This window comes from Emys orbicularis, chromosome 19 (genome assembly GCF_028017835.1).
Source record: "Emys orbicularis isolate rEmyOrb1 chromosome 19, rEmyOrb1.hap1, whole genome shotgun sequence".
In the NCBI taxonomy this organism is placed as follows: domain Eukaryota; kingdom Metazoa; phylum Chordata; order Testudines; family Emydidae; genus Emys; species Emys orbicularis.
Window position 1 is genome coordinate 21,673,214 of NC_088701.1, and position 17,080 is coordinate 21,690,293.

Below are 17,080 nucleotides of genomic sequence, written 5' to 3' on the forward strand. Positions count from 1 at the left end.
TGGCGACGCTGAGTGATGGGCATAGGGCATTCCTGAGGGGGGGGGGGGCTGCAGACAAGCTGAGATCCCAGCTGGGCTGGAGGCATTGCTGGGGGGGTGGGGTGCAGCTACCCAGGCCTGGGTGTGTCCGCGGGCGCTGCTGGGGCAGTGGGGGCCCGGAGGTCACCGATGCACCAGGGCCCTGCTCAAGGCACAGCTGCTGCCTTCAACCCTCCCCTGAATCCCCATTAGCGGCGCCGGCTCCCCCCAGGCATTAATAACTGAGCGCCAGCAGGGGGCAGTTTGCACGGCGGGTGTGTCATGACCCGGTACCGGACGGCATTCGAGTCGCTGGCCACCAACGAAGCTGGATTGCTTGGCCTGCCTCGGCCCCGGCGCTGCACCGCCCAAGGCGTCGCATCGCCGCGTCGGGGATTGCGCCGCCTTCGCGTTGCACGGCGCGGTGTCGTCCGACAGCAGAACACACGGCCTGGCCTGGCTCCATTGCATTGCCCTGCCCTGCCCTGCCCGCCGGGGTTCGCACAGCCTCGGACGCTGGGTCTCCACCGCATGGCACAGCCATGCGTGGCAACTCTGCAGCCGGGCACACGCCCCACCACGATTCAACAGGCCTTGCTACTCCCGATCCTGGAGCCACGTTGTCAGGAGTGAGGGGCACCGTCAGAGCTGGGTTGGGAAGCCCAGGGCTGGGCTAGCAGGGGGCTGCGGGTCGGGGGTGAGGGGCACCGGCAGGGCTGGGGGTGGGGAGCCCAGGGCTGGGACAGCAGGGGGCTGCGGGTCGGGGGTGAGGGGCACCGGCAGGGCTGGGGGTGGGGAGCCCAGGGCTGGGACAGCAGGCAGAGTTTCGGAGGGAATTAGCAGGAGCCTGCCCAGACCTCTTCAGTGGGCGCGGGCCTGTGGACCCCGTGCGACCAGCCGTGCTCTCCAAGCCAGGCACCAGAGGACCCTCCGAGTCGCTGCGCTGGCGGCTTCTCTCTCCCCCCGCCCCCGAGGCACCAGGGCAGGGCTGGAGCCCCTGGGTGGGACTGGGCAGCGGGGAGCAGTTTTGGGGCCCGTTGCTCAGCCCCTCGTCCATTGGCTTTGGCGGCTCATTGTCCAACTAAACCGGCTCCACCCTGCCCAGTCCCCCCCGAGCAGCACGGGGCCGCGGGGCACAGACCAGCCATGCGGACAGGAGGGGGCACCCGCAGCGAGGCAGAAACACCGGGGGGGGGGGGGGAAGCCGGCCAGGGCAAGACCCTGCTTCACACCATCCTCATCCTCAGCTGCCTCTCATAAGGATGTGCACACGCCTTCCACCCAGCAAGGGCATGCACACCACACAGACTGTACACACAACACACGTGGTCACATGCATTCCACACGGACTGTACACACAACACACGTGATCACATGCATTCCACACAGACTGTAGACACAACACATGTGGTCACATGCATGTCACACAGACTATACACACAACACACATGGTCACATGCATGTCACACAGACTGTACACACAACACACGTGGTCACATGCACACCACACTGACTGTACATACAACACACGTGGTCACATGCACACCACACCGACTGTACACACAACACACGTGGTCACATGCACACCACACCGACTGTACACACAACACACGTGGCCACATGCATGTCACACAGACTGTACACACAACACACATGGTCACATGCACACCACACCAACTGTACATACAACACACGTGGTCACATGCATTCCACACCAACTGTACATACAACACATGTGGCCACATGCATGTCACACAGACTGTACACACAACACATGGGTCACATGCATACCACACCAACTGTACATACAACACATGTGGTCACATGCATTCCACATGGACTGTACATACAACACCCAAAGCCACATGCATGTCACACAGACTGTATACACAACACACGTGACATGCACGCCACACAGACTGTACACACCACACATATGCAGTCACATGGATCTCACACGGACTGTGCACACAACACATGTGGCCACATGCATGTCACACAGACTGTACACAGAACGCACACACGCAGAGCACACACACACACATGCAGCTGCATGCACAGCATACGTGTGCACGGCACATACACTGCATGCACATTCGCAGCCCGCAGATGGCCACTCCACATCCACAGCTCACCCCGCTCCACACCGAGCAGCGTCCATGGCATGCCCGGCCACCCACACACATGCCAGTATGGCACCGTCCTGCTGAACAGAACAGAGAGAAATTGGGCCACTCTGCCGTCCCCTCCCGCAGCCAGTTTCCAGGCGCCCCCATGTGCCTGGGCTGGAGCAGGGGCTGGGGGCATGTTCTCCCCGCCTGGGCCTAACCCCGCGCTTCCCCCAGCAGAGCGGGGGGACCCCAGCTCCAGGACACGCCGGGGAGCACCCCCTGGCTTCCCAAGGCTGCTCACCCCCGGTGGCTGTCAGCGGGGGGCCCAGCATGTGGCTCGGGGGGGTCCCCCCACCCCCAGCAGGAAGAATTTGGGGCAGGAGGGGCAGCAGAAGAGACGAGCTCCCGTCCCGGCAGCCAATGGGAACGACGAGCCAGCTCCCTCATGCGCAGCCCCCCCCCTTCCCAGCCCAGCCGGCCCCGGCCCACCCAAGTAGCAGCCTATGGGCATAAATTTGAGAGCCAAGCGCAGGCTGGATTGAAGGGACCTTCCCTGCCAAGAAACTCAAACTGACACACATTCCTCCTGCGCCTGCCAAGAACCCGGGCTGCGGCCAGAGGCTGCAGCGCCTGGTGGGAAGCCTTGGCCTTCGCCGCCCAAACGCCGCTCGCTGGGCACGGGGGGCAGGGGCGCTGGCCTCCTGCAAACCCCCTGGCTCGGGTTTCCGGAGGACCCTGGAGAGAGAGAGAAAGAGAGAGATGTATGGAGATAGATGGGGGGTGTATGCAGATAGATAGATAGATAGAGGGGGTGTGTGGGGATAGATAGATAGATAGAGGGGGTGTGTGGGGGGATAGATAGATAGATAGATAGATAGATAGATAGATAGATAGATAGATAGATAGATAGATAGATAGATAGATAGATGGGGTGTATGGGGATAGATAGATAGATAGATAGATAGATAGATAGATAGATAGAAGGGGTGTATGGGGATAGATAGATAGATAGATAGATAGATAGATAGATAGATAGATAGAAGGGGTGGATGAGGATAGATAGATAGATAGATAGATAGATAGATAGATAGATAGATAGATAGATAGATAGATGGGGTGTATGGGGATAGATAGATAGATAGATAGATAGATAGATAGATAGAAGGGGTGGATGAGGATAGATAGATAGATAGATAGATAGATAGATAGATAGATAGATAGATAGAAGGGGTGGATGAGAATAGATAGATAGATAGATAGATAGATAGATAGATAGATAGATAGATAGAAGGGGTGGATGAGAATAGATAGATAGATAGATAGATAGATAGATAGATAGATAGATAGATAGAAGGGGTGGATGAGGATAGATAGATAGATAGATAGATAGATAGATAGATAGATAGAAGGGGTGGATGAGGATAGATAGATAGATAGATAGATAGATAGATAGAAGGGGTGTATGGGGATAGATAGATAGATAGAAGGGGTGGATGAGGATAGATAGATAGATAGATAGATAGATAGATAGATAGATAGATAGATAGAAGGGGTGTATGGGGATAGATAGATAGATAGAAGGGGTGGATGAGGATAGATAGATAGATAGATAGATAGATAGATAGATAGATAGAAGGGGTGGATGAGGATAGATAGATAGATAGATAGATAGATAGATAGATAGATAGATAGATAGATAGATAGAAGGGGTGGATGAGGATAGATAGATAGATAGATAGATAGATAGATAGATAGATAGATAGATAGATAGAAGGGGTGGATGAGGATAGATAGATAGATAGATAGATAGATAGATAGATAGATAGATAGAAGCCCCAGGCTGGCCATGGTCTCTGTTTCCATCCCGCCGCCCCTTCCATATCTGGGGGGGCGTCCCTCCTGCTCCCCCAGAACAAACCCTGAACGGAAGGTGATGCTTCTCCCCACTCTACGGACAACAGCTTCTGCGCCAGACGCTTAGAAGCCCCAGGAAAAGTCTCAGGGCCTGGGACTCCCCCCACCCCTGCCCCCTGTGCCCCTGTTTGAACCGGAAGGACGCACTGAGCCGTCACATCAGCCTCCCGCCTGCCCGGCCTGGGACCCCTGTCAGTGGGGCAGGAGGGGGCAGGGAATGGGACTGGGGCTTTCAGCTCTGGCGGGGGGCCGGCTCTGCTCCAGCCCCAGGGCCTGGCGGGGTGGGCGGGGGAGGGAATGGGAGACGGGGCCCCTCCCCGCTCACTTGTAGGTTGGGAACCAGGGAGCCCGAAGGGAACTCCTGGGGCCGCCCCCGCTGGGCCGCTGAGTAAACTGGGCGGCTACAGAGTCCGGGAACAGTGCAGGTTACAAAACGTGTACGTGACCCCCGCCCCGACCCACAGGCCCTGCTAGCCCAGCCCTGGACTCCCTCCACTCCCTTAGCCCTGCCCCGCCCCGCCCCGCCCCCCAGCCCTGCCGGTGCCCCTCACTCCCAACCCGCAGCCCCTGCTAGCCCAGCCCTGGGCTCCCTCCACCCCCTAGCCCAGCCCTGCCCCCCCACCTCCCTTCCCTCTGCCTCCCAGGGTGAAGCTTGAGGGCTTCTCCTAGAAGCGTTTTTCCAGCTGGCGCGGCCCAGCCCCCGCAGAGCTCACGGCCCCCTAGCCCCACTGCGGGGGAACCCGACGTCAGGGCTGGATTAGGCCGAGATCCCAGGCCCGATAAAGAGGCAGCTCAGCTTGGGAGGCAAAATCCATCACCCAGCCCAGGGCCCAGGCCGCTGCGCCGTGAACTCCGGGGTGGGGCAGAGCCGCTCCCCGGTGCCCCCCCCGGCTGAGCCGCTCCCCAGTGCCCCCCTGGGCTGAGCCGCTCCCCAGTGCCCCCCCCTGGGCTGAGCCGCTCCCCAGTGACCCCCCGGGCAGAGCCGCTCCCCGGTGACCCCCCCGGCAGGAGCAGCCCAGGGGTGGGGGCCCATGCAGAAGGGGCGGGGGGTGGATGGGGACGGACAGACAGACAAGGGGTAAGTCTCATGCTGAGCCAGGGTGTGCAGTGATCTGGGGGGCTGAGTGTTGGGGTGACAGGTCTGGGGGGTCTGGGCATTGAGGTGAAGAGGTTGTGGGGCTGGGTGTTGGGGTGAGGGGTCAGGGGGCTGGATGTCGGGATGAAGGGGCTGGGGGTCTGGGCCTTGAGGTGAGGGGTCGGGGGGCTGGGTGTTGGGGTGAAGAGGTCGGGGGTCTGGGCATTGGGGTGAAGAGGTTGTGGGGCTTGGTGTTGGGGTGAGGGGTGGGGGGGCTGGGTGTTGGGGTGAAGAAGTCGGGGGGCTGGGCCTTGAGGTGAGGGGTCGGGGGGCTGGGTGTTGGGGTGAAGAGGTCGGGGGTCTGGGCATTGGGGTGAAGAGGTTGTGGGGCTTGGTGTTGGGGTGAGGGGTCGGGGGGCTGGGTGTTGGGGTGAAGAAGGGGGTCTGGGCATTGGGGTGAAGGGGCTGGGGGTCTGGGTGTTGGGGTGAAGAGGTTGTGGGGCTGGGTGTTGGGGTGAGGGGTCGGGGGGCTGGGTGTTGGGGTGAAGAAGTCGGGGGTCTGGGTGTTGGGGTGAAGAGGTTGTGGGGCTGGGTGTTGGGGTGACAGGTCTGGGGGAGCTGGGTGTTGGTGGATAGCCCATGGCGTGCCCCCCACTCCCCGCTGCCCAGACACAGGGGGAGGGGTTCGGGGCCAGCTCCTTGGGGAATTCTGCCAGCCGTTCTGCTGGCCACCCCAGGGCCCAGACGGCTGCTGGCCCAGCAGTCACAGCTCCCCCACCCCCGCCCCCACTCCGTGACCCCGGGGTCAGCCAAGTGCCCGATTGCTTTAACCCTGTGCGGCCTTAGGAAAACCGCTGCTCCGGCTCCCGCGCGGATCGGCCTTCGCGCCCCCCCCACGGAGAGCAGGCCCCAGAGCTGCCAGCCCCCCCCCCAGGGCGTGCCCCATGCACAGCACAGCCCGGCCTGCCAGCCGCACCCGGCCAGCCCCTTCCCCGGCCACGCTGGTTGCATAAGGGATGGGAGGATGGGGGCAGCCCCTGGAGAACGACTTCGCCGGGTCCCCCATGGGCTTCCCGCACCCAGAAGTCACTGAACAACCGGCCAGGGGCCGGATGGGAGCCAGAGGGGAAAGGCCCCATTCCCCCCCCTCCTGTGCCAGCCCGTGCCCTCGCCCTGGGGCCGGATGGGCGGCAGACCCCCCCATGCAGACACAGGCTGCCCCGGCCGGGGTTCGGGTCACGGAGAAAAGCGAAATCACCAGTGAGCCGGGCCCGGGGGACGCTACGGTCGAAAGCCCCCGAGGTTCCCCGGGAAGGGCCAGGCCGGCCCCTGCTCTCCCTGCCCCGAACAGGGCCTTGTGCCTCCGTCCCAGCCCCCCACCGTGCCTGACCCCTCGCTGGGCCGCCCGCCTCATTCAATCCACGCTGCTAATCTGCCCGGGCCAGACAGCTGCTTCAAAGCCCATTGCTTCAGGTTCAGGGGCTCTGAAAGGAGATTGATCCCCGCGCCGGGGGAGGGCCGGGGCCCCGGTTCCAAGGTGGTCCGCTGGCCCGGGGGCTGGGGGAGCCGAGGACGGGGCTGGGGCCGGGTCGGTGTCTGAAGGTACCTTCCCCTGGACTCGCCTCCAGCAAAGCCCCCGGGGCTCCCCACTGCGTTCATAGAAAACGCCCCCCATTAACCCCCTCCGTGCTGACCTGCGGCGCTGTCGGGGGCCGCCAGCGCCCCACATGCTGGCTGGGACAGGGCTGCCCACGAGTCTGTCCCAGCCCCAGCGGCGGAGCCCAGCTGTTTTAATGGGGAGACTCAGGCCCCTGTCCCAGAGGCCCCGGTTCAGTCCCCGGGCTCCCGCCATGCACCCCGCTGTCCTAGCGACGCCCTGCTCTGGGGGGCCCACTGCTCTGAGGGGGCTTTTCCCCCGGCCCCCTGCCCTTCACCCCTCCATTATCCTCCTGGGCAAGCCGGGAAACCCACGTGGGGACGGCCAGCTGAGCTCCTGGCAGCGCCCAGTGAGGGGGCCTGTGTGGGCTGGTACCGAACTGGGGGCAGCACCCCTCACTCCCCCCAGGCCACCCAACAGCTGGAACATCTGGCTTTGCACCCACATGCAGTGACACATGGGCACGCAGCACACCGAGACCTGCGCCCACGGAGATCTACACACACCCAGACCTACACACACACCCAGACCTACACACGCACACACAGACCTACACAGCCCCCCAAACCCAGACCTACACACACACCCAGACCTACACACGCACACACAGACCTACACAGCCCCCCAAACCCAGACCTACACACACACCCAGACCTACACACGCACACAGAGACCTACACAGCCCCCCACACCCAGACCTACACACACCCAGACCTACACACGCACACAGAGACCTACACAGCCCCCCACACCCAGACCTACACACACCCAGACCTACACACGCACACAGAGACCTACACAGCCCCCCACACCCAGACCTACACACACCCAGACCTACACACGCACACAGAGACCTACACAGCCCCCCACACCCAGACCTACACACACCCAGACCTACACACGCACACACAGACCTACACAGCCCCCCAAACCCAGACCTACACACACACCCAGACCTACACACGCACACACAGACCTACACAGCCCCCCAAACCCAGACCTACACGCACACACAGACCTACACCACCCAGACCTACACACGCACACAGAGACCTACACAGCCCCCCACACCCAGACCTACACACACCCAGACCTACACACGCACACACAGACCTACACAGCCCCCCAAACCCAGACCTACACACACACCCTGACCTACACACGCACACACAGACCTACACAGCCCCCCAAACCCAGACCTAGACACACACCCAGACCTACACACGCACACACAGACATACACCACCCAGACCTACACACGCATACCCAGACCTACACACACACACAGAGACCTACACACACACAGACCTACACACGTAGAGACCTACACAGCCCCCCAAACCCAGACCTACACACACACCCAGACCTACACACACACACACAGACCTACACACACCCAGACCTACACACGCACACACAGACACCCAGACCTACATACGCACACCCAGACCTACACACACACACAAAGACCTACACACGCACACCCAGACCTACACCCCCCCACAGACACAGACCTACACAAACACCCAGACCTACACATGCACACACAGCCCTACACACATACACAGACACCCCTACACACACACACACACAGCCCTACACACACAGCCCTACACACACACACACACAAACAGACCTACAGACACAGAGAGAGAGAGAAAGAGAAAGAGACCTAGACTCAGACAGATGTGAGGGGCACCGGCAGAGCTGGGGGAGGGAGCCCAGGGCTGGGCTAGCAGGGGGCTGCGGGTCGGGAGTGAGGGGCACTGGCCGAGCTGTGTGCAGAGGACCCCGGGACAATCTCCTGCCCTGTCTGGTCTCCGCTCCTGCCCACCCAGCTGCCCTGCTCAGCCCAGGCGGGCCGGGAGCGCTCGCCCTGAGCCACAGGCCGAGTGTGCGAGGTGGCAGGGCCGCCGGCTCTTGGTAGGTGGTCCGGGGGCTGCGGGGAGGGGGCTACTTTGGCCCCCAGCACGGGATTCATGGCAGCCCCGACTAAGCTTGCACCGGGGGGGGGGGGGCTGGGGGGACACGACAAAGCTGCTGCTGGGAGGAACTTTTCCACCTCCCGGTGCACAGGGTGGAGACGGCCACGCTGCACATGTGGGGCTAAGCATCCGCCTGGCTGGGAGTCGCCCGCCAGGAGCCCCTGCTGGCCCAGGCCACTGGGGCGGGACCTAGCTCAGAGTAGCCCCTCCCCTTGCCCCAGACCCTCACGGGCGAGGGGCCTGACTTGCAACAGGCCGGCGAGCCAGGAAGTCCCGCCTTGCTGAAGGCGGGACATCCAGGTAAGGTCACATAGCAGCCAATCAGCTTCACCGGGGCAGCGACAACACCTCACGTCTCTTGGGATGATGGCAAAGGGATGGGTGTCTCCCACCACAGGGAAGACAAGGGGGTGGGGATCAAACCCCGAAATCTCAGCTCCCCCTATGACTGAGCATCATAAATATCCCAGTTTCTCTATGGTCAGCAGGTCCTCCGCCCCTCTCCGCTAACGAGCACCGATCTCGGGAGCTCCAGACCACATCCTCCTCGGAGCCAGAGAATGGGGAGAGACTCTTGGTGTTTGTGGTCTGTTGGACTGGTCCAAATCACCCTTCTTATTGTCCGCATCTAATACCCAACTACTTCCCCGGTGAGCTTGTGGGACTCATTGCCACAAGAGCGGGATGCAACCGAGGATGGGGAAGGACAGTGTGACGCTGGGAAGGGTGGGAGCTTGGGGGAAGGATCAAACCCCTCCTGCTTTGGGGCAGGAAGCCCCCCTATTGGCAGTTCACCCCACAAGCGCCTCCTGCAGGAAGCCACTGGAGGAGACAAGAAACTGGGCTTGAGGCCCCTGGGTCTGAGCCAGGAAACACTCTGCCTGGCCGTTCCTACGTCCCTAGACACCAGCCTCCCGGCCATGCCCCAAGCCCGGGTGCCACTAGATCAGTACCAGGGAGCCCGCAGAACCACGCAGACCAGTGTCGCCAGCTCGGCTCCGGAACGCCCGGCGCCGAGGGATCACCGTGGGTTGCTCGGTGCAGACCTGGCCTGAGTGTTGAGATCCGGGGAGGAGGGAGCCCCTCACCTCTGCCGGGGAGCCAGCGCTGCAGCCTCCTGGCATTGGGGAAACTGAGGCAAAGCGCAGGCAACTGACTTCAGACCCACAGACACACCACATATCTGACTCAGCAAGAGAACCCAGGAGTCCCGGCTGCCCCAACAGGAGGGGGCTGGGCAGAGATGCCCATAAAGCCAACTCGGAGGGGACATTCCCCCTCCTTCCCGGCTGATTCAGGAGGAGGCCCCAGAGCGAGAACAGGGCTGGAGAGAGGCCCTGGAGGGGCTGGCGGGGAGCCCCTGGGAATTAAGGACAGTCGTTCCCATGCAGCTGCCTGGGAGCCCACGGCACAATGGGGCTGGGCCCCTTTGAATGCAAAAGGTCACCCAGCTGCCACCAGGTGTGGGGTGTTCCCCGCCCCCGCCCACCCTCCCAGCGGGCATCGAGTTACGATTCTCCAGCTCCGGGCTCGGCTCCAGCTCCCAGCCTCTCCCTTCGCGCCCCGTGGCCCCGACATGTTACAAGGTGTCCGCGATGAATCACTGCCCGGCACGGAGACTTCTCTGCAGCGGGCAACCTCGCCCGACTCAGCGTGCCACACTGCCAGCGGGCCAGGCGCCCGCCTCTGCCAGTGCCCCTCACTCCCGACCCACAGCCCCTGCCAGCCCAGCCCTGCCGGTGCCCCTCACTCCCGACCCGCAGCCCCTGCCAGCCCAGCCCTGCCGGTGCCCCTCACTCCCGACCCGCAGCCCCTGCTAGCCCAGCCCTGCCAGTGCCCCTCACTCCCGACCCGCAGCCCCTGCCAGCCCAGCCCTGGGCTCCCCCCAGCTCTGCCAATGCCCCTCACTCCTGACCGGAATCTAACTGTCCCAAGCATGGGGTGGAAATACCCCGCCCGGCTGAGCCACGGGCAGGCATGGGCCGTTCACAGGCTGTGACCCAGCCGCCGCCCTGCGTGCGTGTCTGAGACAACGGGAAGGGCCGTGATCAGAGGTGGCCTCCCCCGCAGCTCCGGAGTTGCAGACACCGCACGGCCGGGGGTCCCGGGCCCAGCTGCCCCCTGCTCACCGACGGAAGCCAGCGCTGGGCCGGGGCTGAGCCGCACGGAACCAGACGCACAAATAAACAAGCAGCAAACGCAGACGGACGGCGGGTGGGGGTGGGGGCGGGAGCGGAGCTGCGTGGCCCCGGCCTGAAGCCCTTGTCGGGCAAGGTCCTTGCGCCCCTGTGGGTGCGCCGGGCACCCAGGGCGCAGCACCCAGGTCACCTGTATCAGACGGGGCCGGGCCCCCTGCCCTGTGCCCAGCCTGGGACCCACCCAGCTCCCACCCCGGCTCCCACTTCTTTGGCAGCCAAAGACCTGCAGGGACCAACCGGCTCCGTGTCATGACCCCAGAGGGGCGAAGGGACTTGTCTAAATTCACACCCAGAGTCAGCGGTGAAGGCGTGAGCAGAACCCAGGCGTCCTGGGGCTCCCTCCGCCCCGGCTCTAACCCACTAGACCCTACTGGCCTCCCAGACCTGGCGTCCTGGCTCCACACCCGCCCTCCCCCCGGCCCCGCTCTAACTCACCAGATGACCTTTCCACCCCCAGCTGTTACTGCAATGTCAGAAGAACTACAGGTTCCTCAGTCCAAACGATGAGATTATTTTAAATTGACATTTTACCTTAAAAACTCCCCAGCCACCCCCACCCAAGCCCCGCCCAGCCGTCCTGCCCAGACTGCCAAGAACCCCGACCCGCCGGGACCCACGCACAAAGCAATAACCGCCCCGTCCCTGCAGGTAGTTGGGCCAGGCCCCACCGGCTCCTGGACGCCATTGGGCCCGGATTCTCCAAAGGGCGCAGCGCAGACATGTCATGCCCGCCAGGGAATGGCCGAGCAGGGGGCCCACCTCTGGCCCCTGAAAATGGGGCCCATGGAGCTGAGCCCGGTGGCAGCTCCGCCCAGGGAGCCTGGGCAGGGGCTGGGTGCATTCCTGCCCGGACAGGAACTCACACTGGGAACTCCATTCCTCAGCGACTTCAGCTCAGAGGGTCTGAACTGGTTTAACAAGGGTCTTGTCTACATGGTTTAATTTCAAGCCGTTTCAGAGTCGCCGCCCTGCTTTGGGTTTCAGGGAAGCAGCGCGCACGCCGGGGCTGCGCCGGAGTAACCGGATCCATCTGCATTCACCTCTTAGGGGGTCCCAGCCCGGCTTCCCCATGGAGACGGGGCCTCCCGAGGTTTGGGGAAACAGGGGCAAACGGAGGGGTCAGCCAGCATCAGCAGGTACAGGCTGAAATCAGAGCGTCCACACCGCACCCCTGCGTTAGCTGCTGCACCCGAGCCCATCAGCTGCCTGGTGTTACGTCCCCCGGACCCTTCTCCCTGGGGACACGACGACCCGCGTGGGAGCCGGCTCCCCGCCGCTAAAGGTTTGCTGCCCGCCCGCCCAGCGTCAGCGGGGCCTGCCCGGGTCCTGGCAGATCGGTGTCTGCGCTGGCAAGGCCACGCGCGCCCCTGCCCTGTGTCCAGGCTCAGCAGAGAGGCCGAGGGCGGAATGGGCCATGGTGTGTGAGCTCCCGGCAGGGTGGAGACGCTCGGGCAGCGTTGGTAGGTAGTGATCTCGGGCAGGGTCCATGCAGCGCCCAGCCCGGCAGGGCCCTGATCTCGGGCAGGGTCTGTGCAGTGCCCGGAGCGACGGGGCCCTGATCTCGGGCAGGGTCTGGGCAGTGCCCAGCCCGGCAGGGCCCTGATCTCGGGCAGGGTCTGTGCAGCGCCCGGCGCGACGGGGCCCTGATCTTGGGCAGGGTCTGGGCAGCGCCTGGCAGGGCCCTGATCTCGGGCAGGGTCTGGGCAGCGCCTGGCGGGGCCCTGAAATCGGGCAGGGTCTGTGCAGCGCCCGGCGCGATGGGGCCCTGATCTCGGGCAGGGTCTGGGCAGTGCCCGGGTCTCGGGCTGGGTCTGGGCAGCGCCCGGCGGGGCCCTGATCTCGGGCAGGGTCTGGGCAGAGCCCGGCGGGGCCCTGATCTCGGGCACGGTCTGGGCAGCGCCCGGCGGGGCCCTGATCTCAGGCTGGGTCTGGGCAGCGCCCGGATCTCGGGCCGGGTCTGGGCAGCGCCCAGCGGGGCCCTGATCTCGGGCTGGGTCTGGGCAGCGCCCGGATCTCGGGCCGGGTCTGGGCAGCGCCCGGCAGGGCCCTGATCTCGGGCTGGGTCTGGGCAGCGCCCGGCGGGGCCCTGATCTCGGGCAGGGTCTGGGCAGTGCCTGGCTCATCAGGGCCTCGATCACGGGTGGCACCTCCAGGCGTTACCTAACACACTCCTGAGCCACGCCAGAGGGATTCTCCCCTCCCCGCCCAGTCCCGTCACGTCTCTGTGGCAAGCCCAGGAATTGCTGATGCAGCAAAGTGAGACTCAGGGCCTCTGGGCTGGGCAGCAGGATTCCCCGGGTGGGGCAATCGCTGGGCACCTCCCGCCCCCCGGGAATGTTTCCCGGTGGCTTCTGGGAAGCTCGTCTGGGGAGAACAAAATCCTCGGCCTCACCCTGAACGGGCGCTGCCAGCGGAGCCGTGTCCCAGGGGTGCGGCTGGTTCACGCCCGGGCTCCACCTCCCACTGACCAGGGAGGTCAGGCTGGAGACGGGCCTGCAGGGACCCTCGGGCAGGGCATGGGCGTGGGCAGCGGCAGGAGGGGGCCAGCGTCTCTCCAGGTGCCACCCGGCTATGGATGGGGTGGGGAGGGGCTGGGCCTTGCCCAGTGGAACCGATGGGGGCTAGATGGCACCTGTACGGGGCTCCTGGCAGGACACAGGGTGCCACGAACGAGCGGGATGGCGGCCTCCCGGCACATCGGGGAGTCCCACTGGCGATGGACGGGCTGCCCCAAGGGTGCCCGTTTATCACCGCAGCCCCATTGCCCGATCCACCCCGGACGTGTGCCCCACTCTGGCGCTGCTGCCCAGGGGCCTCGGCAGCCACACCGCTCCCTTCTCCTGGACTACGGGCCGGAGAACTGGGGCCTCCCCACCCATCCACAAGGTGCAGCCCTTTGCATTCACTTTCTGTCGGCACCTGTCTCCCCATCAGGTCTGTCCCCGCGTTGCCCACCCACCCAGCCAGCTCCAGGCTCTGCTAGCACAAGGGCGCCAGGATCTTCTTGGGTGATCTCGGTTCCGCCACCAGGCGTGCGTGTGTCTCTCCACATCACAATACAGAACCGCGCAGTGTCACTTCCCTCGCTCGGAGCCCTCCACCGGCCCCTTCCCCCCATCCGGGGTTTTCTGACCCTCATCTGAGCCCCCAGCCAGCTGTAGGAACTGGGCTCTCTGGGCCGCTCAAGACATCAGCACCGCTGGGTGACCCGGGAACGGGACAGACGGATGTGTCAGCCAGTCAATAGCCACCCACCGCCGGGCCTGCTGGGGGTGGGAGCGCTCCAGAGCGTAATCCCAAACAAATCCTCCGCCAAACTCCATGGACTGGCACCCACCGGAGACCTGGCCAGAGGGGGAGGCCGCCCCGCACCCCAGGAATTATTTTGCCAAGTTCACAAAGCAAAACAAATTGCAGCCGTGCGAAAAGTAAAGGCAGTAAAAGCCGGGGGGAAAGCGCCTGTTCGGGCTGCGTAATCCCTGCCTGACAAATTGCAATTTGGCAAAGTAATTGGCCGTGGTTTTCCCCCCCTCCCCCCACTCCCATCTGATTTTATTGGATCTGATCCAATTCCAGAAGTTGGGAGCCTCCTGGATTGTTTTGCCAAAAGGGGGGGGGGGGAAGCAACTTGGTAACTTTGCAAAATTAAACTTGGATGAAGGGAAATTTACTGTCAAGTCAGCCGGGTTTTGCTGGCCAGGGGGCACTTAGGAATTCTAGCTACAGTTGTGTTTTCCCCGTAGGCACCGAAGTTTGGTGTCCCGGAATAGCTACTCCCGCATCTTGTGGAATCGAAAAAGGCTCAAGTCTTTCTAAAGGTTTGTGTGGTTTTAAAAAAACCAAAATTAAACTCATCCGGCAGGTCCTGAGACAAAGCGTCCCATAAGCAAAACCATCCCCTTGAACCAGAAACCGTTAAACTGGGCAAAATTCCTGCTCCCCCTCAAACCTGTAGTTAATTTATCTATTTTTAAAGTTATTTAAAATAAATGCATCGTACCTTTGGGAGCCGGACTGGGATGGTGACTCGTGCGCCAAGGGAAGGATCCTTTTCTTTTCCTTTTTGATGTTTTCTCCCCCAAAATCGCACCCTTTGGTGCCTCGAGGCTGAAATTCCACTTTTCGGGGCACTTCGCTTCTTTCCAGGAGAAAAACGTAACATCCAGAGAAATGATTAAAAACGAAAACCCGAATCAGTGGCGACGAAGATCATTAGCCTTCCTCTTCACAAAACTTTCCCCATCTTTCTTTTCCCTTGAAATCCACCAAAAGAAAAAGAAATGGTTAAAAAAAATGTGATTTTTGTCTGCCCGACGCAGGCCGGGTTATAAATATTCCATTTGCAGACGGCAGCCCGGGACCACCTTGGAGAAGGAAGTCTTGTTTTTCTTTAAGAAACTTTCCCGATGATTTCTTGAGTCTTTCCACATGGGAGAGCGACTCAATGTAACGCTGCTGGGCTTTGATGCCGCGCTGGGACTTTGGGGGAAGTGTCAGGACAGACCAAAAAAAAAAAATTCTCTTTCTTTGCCCCTTTCAAGTTGCGGAGCAGTTTTGCGAAGCTTTTTTTTTTTTTTTAAGAAAAACTTTTAAGGCTGAATGTGGAGGAGGAGGGCTGAGCTCTGTGTGAGGAACTGAATTCACACAGCATGCTGTCTACAATTTCAGAGACACTTTGAAAACCTGGGATGGATCTGTGCACACACACACACACATGCACACGCACACACACAAGGCAGCAGGCAGCCAAACCCTGCTGCAAACTCACAACTTTCCCCACCCAAGCGCCATCTGGGGGGGGGGGGGGGGCGTTTTCACGCCTTCTGCCTGCCCGCCCGGCCTGAGAAGGCCGTTCGGGGTCCTAGGTGCTGCTCTCCGGACCCCTCCGGCTCTGTGGGGCTGTATAGGAACGGAGGAGTTCGTGGGAAGAGGAAAGCGGGAGGGGGCATCAGGGCCACGCAGAAGTTTTGGGGAGACCTGAGGCAAAATCTGAACCTGAGGCCTCCCACCCTTCCAAAAAAATACCCTGGGGAGGAAGAGGCTGGGGCGGGGGGCTTGGCCGGGCTCCCGGTTCCGGGCGATGCCCCCGGCGCACAGGGTCACAGCGCCACTCGGGTCTGGGGGGGCGGCCGGGACCCCGTGCAGCAGACTGGCTCAGACTCCACGGGCTTGGGGGCAAACAGGGGGCTCTTCTCCCTGCCGCGGGGGGAGTTGGCAGGTGGAGAGGAGCCGTGGGTTGGAGCCAGTTCTCTGAGGCCTGGGGTGCCCCCCCCCCCCCGAGCGTCACGGCAAAGGGTGTCCCCAGCGAGTGGTTCGCACGGTCGGGGTCTGTCCAGGGGCCGAGGTTTTCCAAATCCTCAGGTTTGGGGCCCCTGGCTGAGACGGCAGATTTTCCGGGGGGGGGGGGGCCAACGAGAGGGGGCAGCGTCAGGGAAACCTCTGCCCACCCCCCACGTCCCAGCCCTGCCAATGTGCTGGCCCCCATCTGGGGGGACAGGGAGCGGGGGAGGCACCTTCCCTCACTGGCCTCTCTGCTGGGGCTGCCAGCAAAGGGTCCCCAGGAAATGGTGTTGCATTTGACCTTTAAACTCCCTGTTTCCTTTGGGGGTCTCGGAAAGGGGAGGGGACTACGGCTGGGGGGGACCCCCCTTTTGTTGGCTGTCAATCTGGCAGAGACGCGGGTCATTTATGACATGCCCGTGACGTGAGCCAGCTCTGGATTGTGCCCGGCCCCGGCCCGGGAGAGCCAAGAATCCAGCCCGGGCTGGACGGGTGAGGTGTTGTCACCCCATGGCGCGATGATCTCACAGGGCCCACGATGATGTCAGGCCCCAGGGAAATGATGTCACGCTCGGTGGGGTTGGTGCCGAGAGCCCACGTGATGACGTCATGCCCTCAAGGTCATGCTCCAGTGAGCGAGGTCACCTTATGGCGTGGGGTCACACAGCGCCGTCCCGTCGCCGTGGCACATCACGCGGTGATGTCATGCCGTTGTCACCTCGTAGTGTGATGTCACGGGGCGATGACGCAATCTCCCTGCGCGCTGGGGCTGTAAACGCCGGGCTGGGGTCAGCCAAGGGGCCGGACACGCAAAGCCGGTGACCCCGACCTGCTGCTCCGGG